Source organism: Nannobrachium achirus (assembly GCF_963921795.1).
Source record: "Nannobrachium achirus genome assembly, chromosome: 17".
Lineage (NCBI taxonomy): Eukaryota > Metazoa > Chordata > Actinopteri > Myctophiformes > Myctophidae > Nannobrachium > Nannobrachium achirus.
The window spans coordinates 2,273,842-2,285,705 of NC_137824.1; the positions used below are offsets into that span (position 1 = coordinate 2,273,842).

Here is an 11,864-nt window from a genome sequence, read left to right on the forward strand (position 1 = left end):
AGGGAATGAGTTAAAGGAGCTATAGTCAACTTTTTCTTGAAAAACGGATGCTAAAATAAAAATAATGTTTCGAAAATATTTTATAAAAAAATAAGCTTCATATATGTGTTTCAATTAAAAAATGACCACAAAAAGCGGAAAAATAAAGATAAAATAATCATTTTGGCCCTTTGTTTACATTTTTCGGACCCTGTAAATGTAAACAAAGGACCAAAATGATTATGTTATCATTATTTTTCCGCTTTTTGTGGTCATTTTTTTATTGAAACACATATATGAAGCTTATTTTTTTATAAAATATTTTCGAAACATTATTTTTATTTTAGCATCCGTTTTTCAAGAAAAAGTTGACTATAGCTCCTTTAATACCTAAAAAAATACATGTGTAAAAAGTATATAAATAAAAAGACCATTGCTGCATCAAAAGTTATCAACAAGCTATAAAAAATGGTCAAACATTGGCCAAACTGAAAATAATACAGGAAAGAGGCACAAATTGTGAAAATGGCAGATCTACAAGCTCTAAATGCCTTGTGTCCCGAGGCTGTGTGGATCTGCTATTTTCACACAATGTATCGGTGGAACAAAGTCAAACTAAATGTAATGCCTCAACTCCTACATCCCAATTGTCAGGGTGGGGTCCCCAGTTCAAATATGATTATTTTTGGGGGTCACAGCCTGAAAAGGTACACATTTAATTTAAAAAGTAAATTAAAGGATGACACAAAAAGCCAGACATGAGGGCTTGTTTCCAGTATAATAATCAATCACTTTTTGCCTGCCTATTTGTTTGGTAGAAAGTTGTACTTGATCATGAAGTTGATTAAAGAATATATAGTGTTGTTTGTTGTAGTTAACTACTTTTGTTGTGTAGCTTGTAGCTTGCTTTGCTACATTTCTCTGTGGGTAGCTTCGCTGTAGCTTAAGCTATATTTCATCGAGAGTAACTTGTAGGTTATCTTACTACATTTCCAAGTAGCTTGCCCATCACTGGTAATTATCTATGGAAAGCAAGCACAATTTCATCCTTATTGGAATATACAATACCTGAGTAGTGAGTAGGCCAACAGTAGGCTACAGCGGAGAAAGACAGAAGACAAAGGCTCCAGGTATGAACTCAAACTGTCTGTGCACTGTTGTGAAGAATGCTGTGGAGAGTTACAATGATCCTGTGTCTTTATCTGGAGCAATCTCCAGCCCTGTATGCTTGATTTAATAGGCTACTTTTTACAGTTACAGTTTGGGAGGAAAAAAAGCACAGGAAAGTGAAGTCTTCAAACAGCCAACAGGAGTCCTTGTACTGGAGTGGGACAGGACAGGATTTCTTTTTTCTTTTCTTTTTACTCTGGCCCAGGATTGGGACGGGACGGGACGGGATTTTTTTCTGCGGGAGTGGGACGTGACGGGAGTGAGAATTCACTCCCGTGTCATCCTCTAGGGCCAAGGAATGGCACAATAAACCATAGAAACAGAATAGATTGAAATTAATACAAACTCTGCCATCAAAATACCCCTTTGTACCCCTTCTCTGCCATGCCCGTAGAACCCGTAAATGTAATAAAAATGTATTAAAAAACATTTTTTTATCGAAACGCAACTAAAATAGGCCGGAACTAATGCTCCGTGATCGGTTTCTACACGGACACATTATTGAGCGGACAACTTTAACATTGGAGTCCCTGAACCGGAAGCGGAAGTCCGTCCTCTATTTTGGCCCAGCTTACTGTCTGCACTCCGCGGCTACAGATGGAGAACTTATTGATCAATTGAAAAAGTTTCAACGGATTTGAGAAGCTGATGGAATACGCGAACACACGAGCAGTGTCCGATCACGCACGATGGGAACTGGACGAGCGCCCACGTTTACAGGTAGGACTCGGAGAAGCCGGCAGTGAAAGACATAGAGAAATTAACGGGCTTTACGGCCGTAAACTACGAATGAGTTAAGGTGGTTCTCGATCATGACCATGATGAATTAGTAAAATGGAGACTGTTTTAAAGTGACTGGCAGCATTATTTTAACAATATTACAGATATGATGTTCAGCTTATTAAGTCCTTATTCCGTTGTTTGTTTTGGTATTGTACGTGTAGCAATGATTGGGATGTGGAATTTTATTTCTGCCCCTTGGCCAGTTCCCACTTGAAAAAGAGACTGTCTCAATGTGTTTGTACGGGTTAAATAAAGGTTAAAAAAAGACCATAACCCTAAGAAAAATACAGGACACACCAGAAACACAGAATGCAGTAGGCCTACTTCAAGATTCAAGATTCAATAACTTCATTGCCATGTCAACAAGTTGATAGGAATTTGTCTTGGTTCACTCTCAACATAAAACAAAAAATCAAACCTCGGTTCGAAGTGGAGCGGTGAATCTGAGCAGCTATACCCTGTGTGTGTGTGTGTGTGTGTGTGTGTGTGTGTGTGTGTGCGTGCGTGCGTGCGTGCGTGCGTGCGTGTGTGTGCGTGTGTGGGTGTGTGTGCAATTATTTTCGTCTGCAGACCCGGGAAAGTGGATGGGACTAATATCACTTCTCAACGGAGTGTTCTTCAGGAATGGCATATTCAGTGGACAATCATATGGAGTGCCTTTTTTGAAATACACTGCACGTATCCTGAAGAAACTTCCAGTGGATCAATCTCTCCCAGAGGATTTAACATCGACGTCACTCGCTGCCTGGATCGAGATACAACTTCGCTTTGTCAGGGATATAATCCAGCCCTCACTTGGGACCGCACAAAGCCGACAATCCAGGAAAGTAAAGCGCAATAAACTGTCATATCCGTGGCAACACAGAAGAACAAAGGCAATTCAAATCATCCTGAATAATAGTGAGTACCCCGCCCCGCCCCCCTGCTCCAGTAACATTACGCAGGTACAGTCCTACTATGAGGCTAAATGCAAAGGGAACGGCCCTACGTCATCTGCAGCCCCCCTGTCACCCCCACACTGGTCTGATCTGATGCCATCATCTGAACCAGAGCATCTACCCAACACTGCGCTTTTCACAGAAGAAGAGGTGAAAAAGGTAATTGACAATTTACTAAATTATAAAGCAAGTGGTGTAGATGGGGTGACGTATGAAACGATCAAAAGCACAGACTCATATAGGACTTTAACCCACATCTTTAATGTACCTGTATGTCTGGTGAACAAGAGAGTACCTGACTCCTGGAAAGGAGCTCTAGTTCACAGAATACCTAAAAAAGATGACATCCCAGATGACCCGACTACATGGAGAGACATCTCTCTCCTCCCAACTGTTTATAAGGTGTTTATGAAATGCCTCCTCTCTCGCATACTGCCATGGCTTGTGGAAAATAATATTCTGTCCACAAAACAGAAAGCCTACATAGAGAAGCAAGGAATGAATGAACATGCATTTTGCCTTAAGACGGGCATCGATGATTTCAAGCACGAGTCATCCCGCTTCTATGCAGTGTTTTTAGATTTTCTGGATGCATTTGGAACCCTGGCGCATGACATTATGTTTAGATCCCTGGAGGAAATCCACCTGCCCCAGGTGTATATAGACATAGTCAAAAACGTCTATCTATAGGGACTCCTTTATCCAAGAGATATGTGGCAAACAGCTCACTGACCCAATCCCCCTACAACTTGGTATAAAAACAGGCTGCCCCTGGAGCGCGGTAAACTTTGTGCTGGCAATCATATAGGTTCCGGACGGAACCATGTTTATTTAATACCGGAGGACAAGGTCCCCCTATGGGATAACAGCGCCATCTGGCGATGCAACAGAGTAAAACTCATATCCTCCCGTACGAGAAATATCATTTGTCGGAAGGGCTGTCAATCACAAACGAGGGCACCGCCCCCGAGTGTATATAAGCCCTGTGGGCTATCATAACTTCCTCTAAAGCCGCACCTCTGCGCCCGCAACAAGCGAACCGAGGGGCTTTATTCGGGGGACCTTGTCCTCCGGTATTAAATAAATGGTTCCGTCCGGAACCTATACGTTTATTGTCATACCTCCAGACAAGGTCCCCCTATGGGACTCATACACTCCCCGAGAAGCCATGAACCGACAAGACTGTCGTGCACACCGACCACACCCGGAAGGAGGTCCCGTCAACCGACGTGACCCCTCCCAGGACTGATCCGACCCAGACCCACAGGGCCTGGGCGTGTTCAGACAGAAAAAGACCCTGACAGACCGAGGCCTGCCTTATGCACTAAGGGCAGACACAGGTCCGCCTTATAAAACTGCAGTAATATAAGGGACAATTCAGGGTCCCCCCCATGTATCCTAGAAACAGTAGCATGCTGTCTCAGGAAGGGGAGAGAGCCGCCCCACTACATAGTAGGGAGGGCAGCAGCACCCAGAACCGTATGCGCCATAGCAGAAGGCGCAACGTCCAGGTGATAGTAGGTCGCAAAGGTGGACGGCGAAGACCAATTCGCCGCCGCACAAATCTCCTCAATGGAGACACCTTTGGACAAAGCCCAAGAGGTAGACACACCCCTAGTACTGTGGGCCTTAAGTGCTACCGGCACTTCAGACCCAGACCGGGTGTAAGCCAACCTAATTGCATCCACAAGCCATCTCGACAGAGTGGGTTTGGACACCGCTTTTCGCTGATGGGCATTCATGACCACGAAAAGCTGAGAAGTAGACCTGCTGTCCACCGTCCTATCACAGTAGGCCTTCAGGGCCCTAACTGGACAAAGACAATGAAGACGCCTATCCTCCTCCGATGCAAACGGAGGAGGATGGAAAGCCGTCAAAACAACAGGTTCCTTCGGGACCACACGGTTCTTAGGAATAAAACTCAAATGAGGTTTAAGAAGAACCTTGGAGTCATTATTGAGAAACCTCATACAATCAGGGCTCACAGAGAGCGCATGAAGATCGCTCACACGCTTAGCCGTAGACAAGGCAAGCAAAAGAGCTGTTTTGAAACTTAAATGTTTCAAAGAGGTCCTCCCAATCGGTTCAAAAGGTGCCTTGCAAAGGCCCTCAAGAACCACTTGTAGATCCCACACAGGAAACAAGGCTCTGGTCACAGGTCTCAAATGGTCAACACCATGCATGAACTGGACCACCTCAGGGATTTTAGACAGGCCTTTGCCTGCCACCCCCAGGTGGCAGGCATCAATAGCCGCTAAATAACCCCTCAGTGTAGAGAACGCCAGACCAAGGTCCAGGCGGTCCTGCAGGAAATCTAACATCCTCTGGGCCGAAGCTAAATGAGCTACCACAGGTGGCTCCTGTAGCTCACACCAGTCCAAAAAGGCATTCCACCTTCCATCATACACAGCCCTAGTAGAGGGGGCTCTAGCACTCTGAATAGTGGCTACAACCGTCGGTGAGAAGCCTGCTGAGAGCAGGTTCTCCCTCTCACGGGCCAAACCCACAGGTCTAGGCCCCGTGGGTCTGGATGGAAGATCTCGTCCCCTGCCTGGCGCAGCAGATCCCTGTGCAAGGGGAGCCGCCAAGGGGGTCGAGAGAGCAGTGGGGTGATCAGAGACCTCCACACTCCCCTGGATGGTGTCACCAGAAGAACCTCCTGGTTGGAACATCTGATCCTCTCCAGAGTGGGAAGGATCAGTTCCAGGGGTGGAAACGCGTAGAGAAGACCTTGTGGCCATTCGTAAGCAAACGCGTCCGTCCCCAGAGGAGAAGGTCCCCTCACTGAGAAGTAAAGGGGACACTTCGCGTTCTCCTGGGAGGCAAAGAGATCGACTCGAGGTTGACCGAACCTGGAGAAAATCTGCCTCACCACCGCAGGGTGGAGAGACCAATCCTCGTAACGAGGCTCCCCCCTGGACAACAGATCGGCGCCGCCGTTCTGAAGGCCCGGAACATGGGAGGCGAGGCCACCCTGTTTGTTGAGATAATACAGGGCCGCCGTGTTGTCCGTCCTGACCAGAACATGACAACCTTGAAGAAATGGCTCGAAATGCTTGAGCGCCAAGTAGATCGCCATTAACTCCAGATAATTGATGTGGCGCTCCAACATGGCCGGGGTCCAAAGACCCCTGGCCGAACGCCCCTCGTGGGTGGCGCCCCACCCCGAGCGGCTGACGTCTGTGGTGATCACCTTGCGTGACACCACCTCGCCCATGGAGACCCCACTCGTCAACAACGCCTGGTCCCTCCATGGGACCAGAGCGTCCATGCAGACCCGGCTGACTGTCACCTTCCTGTACCCTTGCAGGGAAGGAATCCTGAGCGCCAGTGACCACCGCTGGAAAGGTCTCATATGAAACCTGCCCAGACGCAGAAGTTGCACCGCTGATGCCATCAGCCCAGCCAACTTCATGCACTCCTTGTACCTGATCACCTGGTTCAGTTGGAAGGAGCCGAGACAAGTCAGAAACCTGTCCACCCTCTCCGGGGAGAGGCGGGCGGTCATTGTGGCCGAGTCCAGAGATATTCCTATAAAGGAAATCTGCTGGGAGGGTGACAACATGCTTTTGCCAAAATTGACGTTGAAACCCAAGGCCTTCAGGTGTGACAACACCAGATTGGTATGGCGCGCCGCTTCTGAGCAGGAGGCGGCGGAAATCATCCAATCGTCTATGTAGTTCGCCAGCCTGACTCCCTGATGCCTCAGTGGAGCAATGGCTGCCTCGGTCACTTTCACGAAAACCCGAGGGCTCAGGGAAAGACCGAAAGGGAGGACCGTGTACTCGTACAGGCGCCCCTCGAAGGCGAACCGCAGGAACTTCCTGTGTGGGGGATAAATGAGGATGTGCTGATAAGCGTCCCTCAGATCCACTGAACAGTGGAAATCCCCCTGTCTCACTGATTTCATCAGTGACTCTGACGTCAGCATCCTGAATTTGAACCTTTTCAAGTGCTTGTTCAGAGCACGTAAGTCCATAATAGGACGCAGCCCCCCTCCTTTTTTCTGAACCAGAAAATAACGGCTCCAGAAGCCTAAACGGCTCTGGTCGCGTGATAACTCCACTATAGCGCCCTTGCGCAATAGTGAGCTTATCTCCTCCCTCAAGGCATCCGCTTTCAAGCCGCGGGCTCGAGTGTAAATAACCTTGCTGGATAGGGAGGGTATTTCCGCGAACTGTAGTCTGTAGCCCCGTGTCACCGTCCGAAACACCCAGTGATTCGGATTGCAACGCTTCCATTGCTCTGCACACTGTGCTAACGTGTTGCTGAGCAACGGAGAAGCCTTGGGGTTGTACCGCCTGAGCGGGACTACTGGGCCGGGAGGGAGAGGAAGGACGGGACCGAGAGGTTCCGTATCCGGGCACGTATCCGTATCCGCTAGACGCCGGACTTATTTCCGTATCCGGTGGGAGACGGACACGTGACCTCCAAGAAGCCTCGCTTGTTAAAAATACAGGCGGCACATAGCGTGGAGCCCGGGGGACAGGGTTCATCGCATAAGTAACATAATCCCCGGCTCGGGGAATTGTATTTACGTTTACAACCTGTGCTAAGGCCTTTATATGCTTCCTTACGGGAAGACGAGGCCGACCCTGGGTGATATGTGTTGGCTTCTTCCCTGACGCTAAGACCAAACTCCTGTCCTGAGCTAGAGCCGGCATAACAGTGCCGCTCGGTGGGGACAGAGGGGTATTGCACACTAGTGAAACCATACCATTGTGAATAGGAATTAGCTTGTCTGGGAACATTTTGCAAAGAGAAATATTCTGCTTGTAACCTGTCTGCGTGACTGGAGGAAGCGATATTTTCTGAGTGGAAAGAAAATCCAGCCTGGACTTCTCTACACTGGCTAAATTCATGCAAAATGGGGTCGTCTGTACTAAAGCAGGTGGGTTTGAAATAAACAGGCATTGTTTTATCAACACACTTTTTAATACAGGCACTGGAGGAGAGCACAGAGGAGGAATAAACATCACTTTCTTGGCATAAGAAAAATCGTTCATATTGTCCAATCGACTGCGCTTGCAAGGGGGGGTCCCCTGAATTTTCAGGGGGACCCCGCCAGAGTCCAGTGTCACTTTTGCGGCGGCTTCCCACGGGCTTTGTGGGAGCTGGCCGGTATCCCGTGCCTGGGAGGGTGGCGGGATTGAGAGCGGGCCTGAGCCCCCGCTGCAGTGTGAGGGGGTCCCGCGGAGGAAGAAGAGGGGGTCCTAGGGGGATTGTTTTGTTTCCCCTGCTTGGAAGAAGAGCGCCCCCTGTCAGCCTGACCAGGGGCCTTGCTCCGTCCCTGTCTCTTTTCCTTTCTGGGTACCTGGGGGTCCGTCGTGGCCTCCAGGAGTTCCAGAGTGATCTTCTTATCCGCCACCTCCTGGCGGAGAAGCTCCAGTCCACCGCCCATGAGGGAGGTAGGGTGGCCGGGGAGGTCTTGCAGGACCTTCTCGGTCTCCTCTCCGGAACTGCCAGGAAACTTTACCTTATCAAGCCACCTGGCACGTTCCGCCTGGATGCAGTAATCCATACCGTGTCCAAGCCACTCGATGGCGTGGACATTCAGGTCCATCAGCATGCGCAGCGACTTGTCCATCTCCTCCACCGTTTCGTCAGGCACCTCCCGCATCTTGCTAAGGAGGCGCCTGGTGGAGAAAAGCAGCAGCTGGGTGGCGTTCATCGTCCTGGCTGCCAGCGCGGAGGCTCTGTAAGAGTTCCTGACCCTGGACGACTGCTTGTCGTCGTAGGCGATGGCAAACCCAGGAGGCTTCTTCCCCACGGATAAGTTGAAGGGGTTACGGCCTCCAGGACCGGCCCGCTCATAACCTGGCTTGATGCTCCCGACGAGGGACTGAGCCATCAGTTTGTCCATGGGAGGGCACAAGGGGATTCCCGCCTTCTCTGCGTCGCGGCAGTCGACCAAGAAGGGGAGCTTGGGGGGGTCCTTGTGTGTAGTCCAGGTCGAATGCAGGGCTTCTGCAAAGCCTGGGACCATTGGGAGCTTTTCCATTCGTGGCGGGGGAGAGGCTTCCACATCCTGTCCAAGGAGGGGAACTCTAGCCCGTGGTCCGAGTGGCGCGTCTCCGAGCGGCAGCTCCAGGCCGCAACGGACGGTAGCACGTTCCAGCACCGAGAGCTCATCCATGGGGATGGAGTCTGGGTCTTGTGCCGCTGCCCCTCTCGCCCCAGCCGGCATGGAAGGGGGGAGAGAGGCAGAAGGGGCTGGGGAGGACACGGCGGAGGTGGAAGCCTCGGCATGAGGAACCACCCTGGCCGCGCCTCCGCCCTGGCCGGAGGGGAGCGTGGACTCGTCTTCCTCCGAGTACTCACCCTCCGTGTCCACCTCGTCCATGTCGTAGTCCTCTATCTCCGGTTCGTCTCCGTCGCTAGCATGCCAGTAGACGGGGCTAGGTGGCCGCATAGCCCGGAGCTGGGGGACGGAGAAGGAGAGAGGAATGTCACCGACGACTAGAGGGTGGAATTCTTTGGGGGGGACGGTCCAGGTTGCAGCTGGCGGTGGAGCAACGTGGGCGGTCTTGCATGTTCTCTTCTTGGGCACGGGACCAGTCGAGCCCGTCGGAGAAACAGCAGGGATAGCAGGGGCAGCAGGCCCGCTAGCCTCGGGGCTACCGAAGCTAGCTGAGGGCGAGGCCGCTGGAGGCCTAACCACGTGGCGAGAAGCAGCGCTGTGGCGTACAGCGCTGTCCGGCACACGAGGAGAGGTGTCTGGGAGGGAACCGGCGGAGACCGTGGTGTGAAGGCCGAAACCAGCGCCAGCGATCTCACAGCGGGCCTCGAGGGCTGGAACATCATACTGGAGGCAGTCAGCACAGTTCAGCCCCGTGGCCGGGGCCGGAGGGGACAGAGCGGCCAAGGCGTGTCCTACCCCCGTGCAGACAATGCAGAACGGATGAGTATCTTCGTTGGCGATGAGGCCTTTGCAGCTGGGAAGGCCGCACTTCCTCGGTACCCTGGCTAGCAAGCTGCTAACTGTGGGTCGACGAGCCGCCATCGTGAGCTAACCGAAGCTAAGCGAAGCTAAGCTAGGGCAGGGAAACACGTGGCAGAACGTACAGAGAAGAAGCAAAAGACTCAAGACGAAAGCGAAGAAAACACCTAACTGTAGGAAGAATATAGAAGAGAGAACGTACGGGAGATAATCTATAAAGGCCAGTGGCCGACTTCCTAGCCGTCGCTTTAGGCTAAACTTTACAGAATTAATACTTATATGGCTGAGTTCGCGACACTCTTGTTGCAGGTTAGCAGAGGTGCGGAAGAGGAAGTTATGATAGCCCACAGGGCTTATATACACTCGGGGGCGGTGCCCTCGTTTGTGATTGACAGCCCTTCCGACAAATTATATTTCTCGTACGGGAGGATATGAGTTTTACTCTGTTGCATCGCCAGATGGCGCTGTTATCCCATAGGGGGACCTTGTCTGGAGGTATGACAATAAACAATGGATGGCTACAGTGGATGTGCCAGTGTGCGCCTCTCAACATCTTCTCCCCCAACCCTGTGCAGGGGTACGCAGACGACGTGGTCGTGTGCTCCCGACACGAGGGAGTAATAAAAGACATGCTTTCCAGGACTGACTCATTTCTGGAGTGGTCTGGACTACAGGTGAAACAATCTAAATGTGCTGTCTTTTACGAGAGGAGGAGCGGGGGCAATCGCTGGTACCATGCCAAATCAGACATAATCCCAACCTTTACAATAAATAATGTACCAATCAAAGTCTTTGCACGCCACGAAACCTACAGCTACCTCGGCCATAAGTTTAATATCGCCGGGGAGTGGACAGCGCAAGTGAACGAGCTTGCTACAGAGTACACGGCCAGGCTAGACCTAATAAGCTCCTCTCCTCTCCCTTTGGTAATGAAACTGGAGGCGATCGGACAAGTAGCTCTGTCCAAAATACAACATCTCTTCTCCAACGTCCATATACCAAAGAAAGTACTGTATGACCTAAACAACAAAACGGTACAGCGAGTGAGAGAATGGTTGGGCCTGAGCACACACACAACCCGTGACTTCATATTCCACAGTAAGAGAGAGGGAGGGCTGGGGGTACCGGACATTGAATGGACATATATATCCACACGCCTGTCACATCTGTTAAACATGTTAAATTGTGACGACCGGGCGGTCAGAGAGCTCGCTAGAGCCTCGCTCATTCTCGACCTGGAGCGACGCAAGGTCCCCAAAACGAGCGACCCATCCAGCTTCCTTGGGTTTAAAAAGAAGCCCAGCGGTAAATTGGATACCAACGCAACCGGTTTTGGAGTAAACTCTGACTGGCCAGATCTGAACGATCTGTGTAACTGGGCTGGTGTTTCCCTGAAGTGGAAAAGAGACGGCGAGGTGCTGCGCGTCTCTGAAGCTGTGATCACCGAGCTGTCAATCAACATGTGCGCAACAGCGAGCCACGATGGAACATCAAGCGCGCTCAGAGCGCAGCAAAGGAAGCAGCGCTGGACAGGACTGAGACTGCAAGGTAAGCTTGCTTGCCTGCAGTCAGCTGATCATTCGGTGTCCCACTCCATTCTTAAAAACGCAGCTATTGATGAGGATATTCTCATCTTTGCCGTAAAAGCACGACTCCAAGTGCTGCCTACCAAACTGAACCTGTCCATTTGGTATCCAAATGCGCATGACTCTTACTGTTTACACCACGGACAGTATCAAATCATAGAGTCTATGTCTCATATATTAAACAGCTGTAATGTTTACAATTACATGCATTGTAAACATTGACATGCATTGCCAGGCATGACAGAATTGTTGACATTATTGCAAAAGACGTGTCACCTATGTTTGATTCCTCTGCTGTGTTTTACAAACATTCTTGTGTGAAACCAGAAATGTTTCAAAGCAATGACCCCCATGTGTTTGCAAATATAACAGCAAATACACCAGATGTCATTGTGATTGATGAGAACAGCAGAGAGGTTTTCTTATTGGAAGTTGGCTGTACTTTTGATTCAAGTTTGGAGGAAGCTT

General features: G+C 50.3%; 1 protein-coding gene across 1 annotated transcript in view; it reads left to right on the forward strand.

Moving 5' to 3' along the window:
• Positions 1-11,864, forward strand: part of LOC308302051 (dual specificity calcium/calmodulin-dependent 3',5'-cyclic nucleotide phosphodiesterase 1C-like) — a gene marked incomplete at both ends in the record, with an annotated part of 499,975 nt that overhangs the window by 153,358 nt on the left and 334,753 nt on the right. The window lies entirely within an intron of this gene.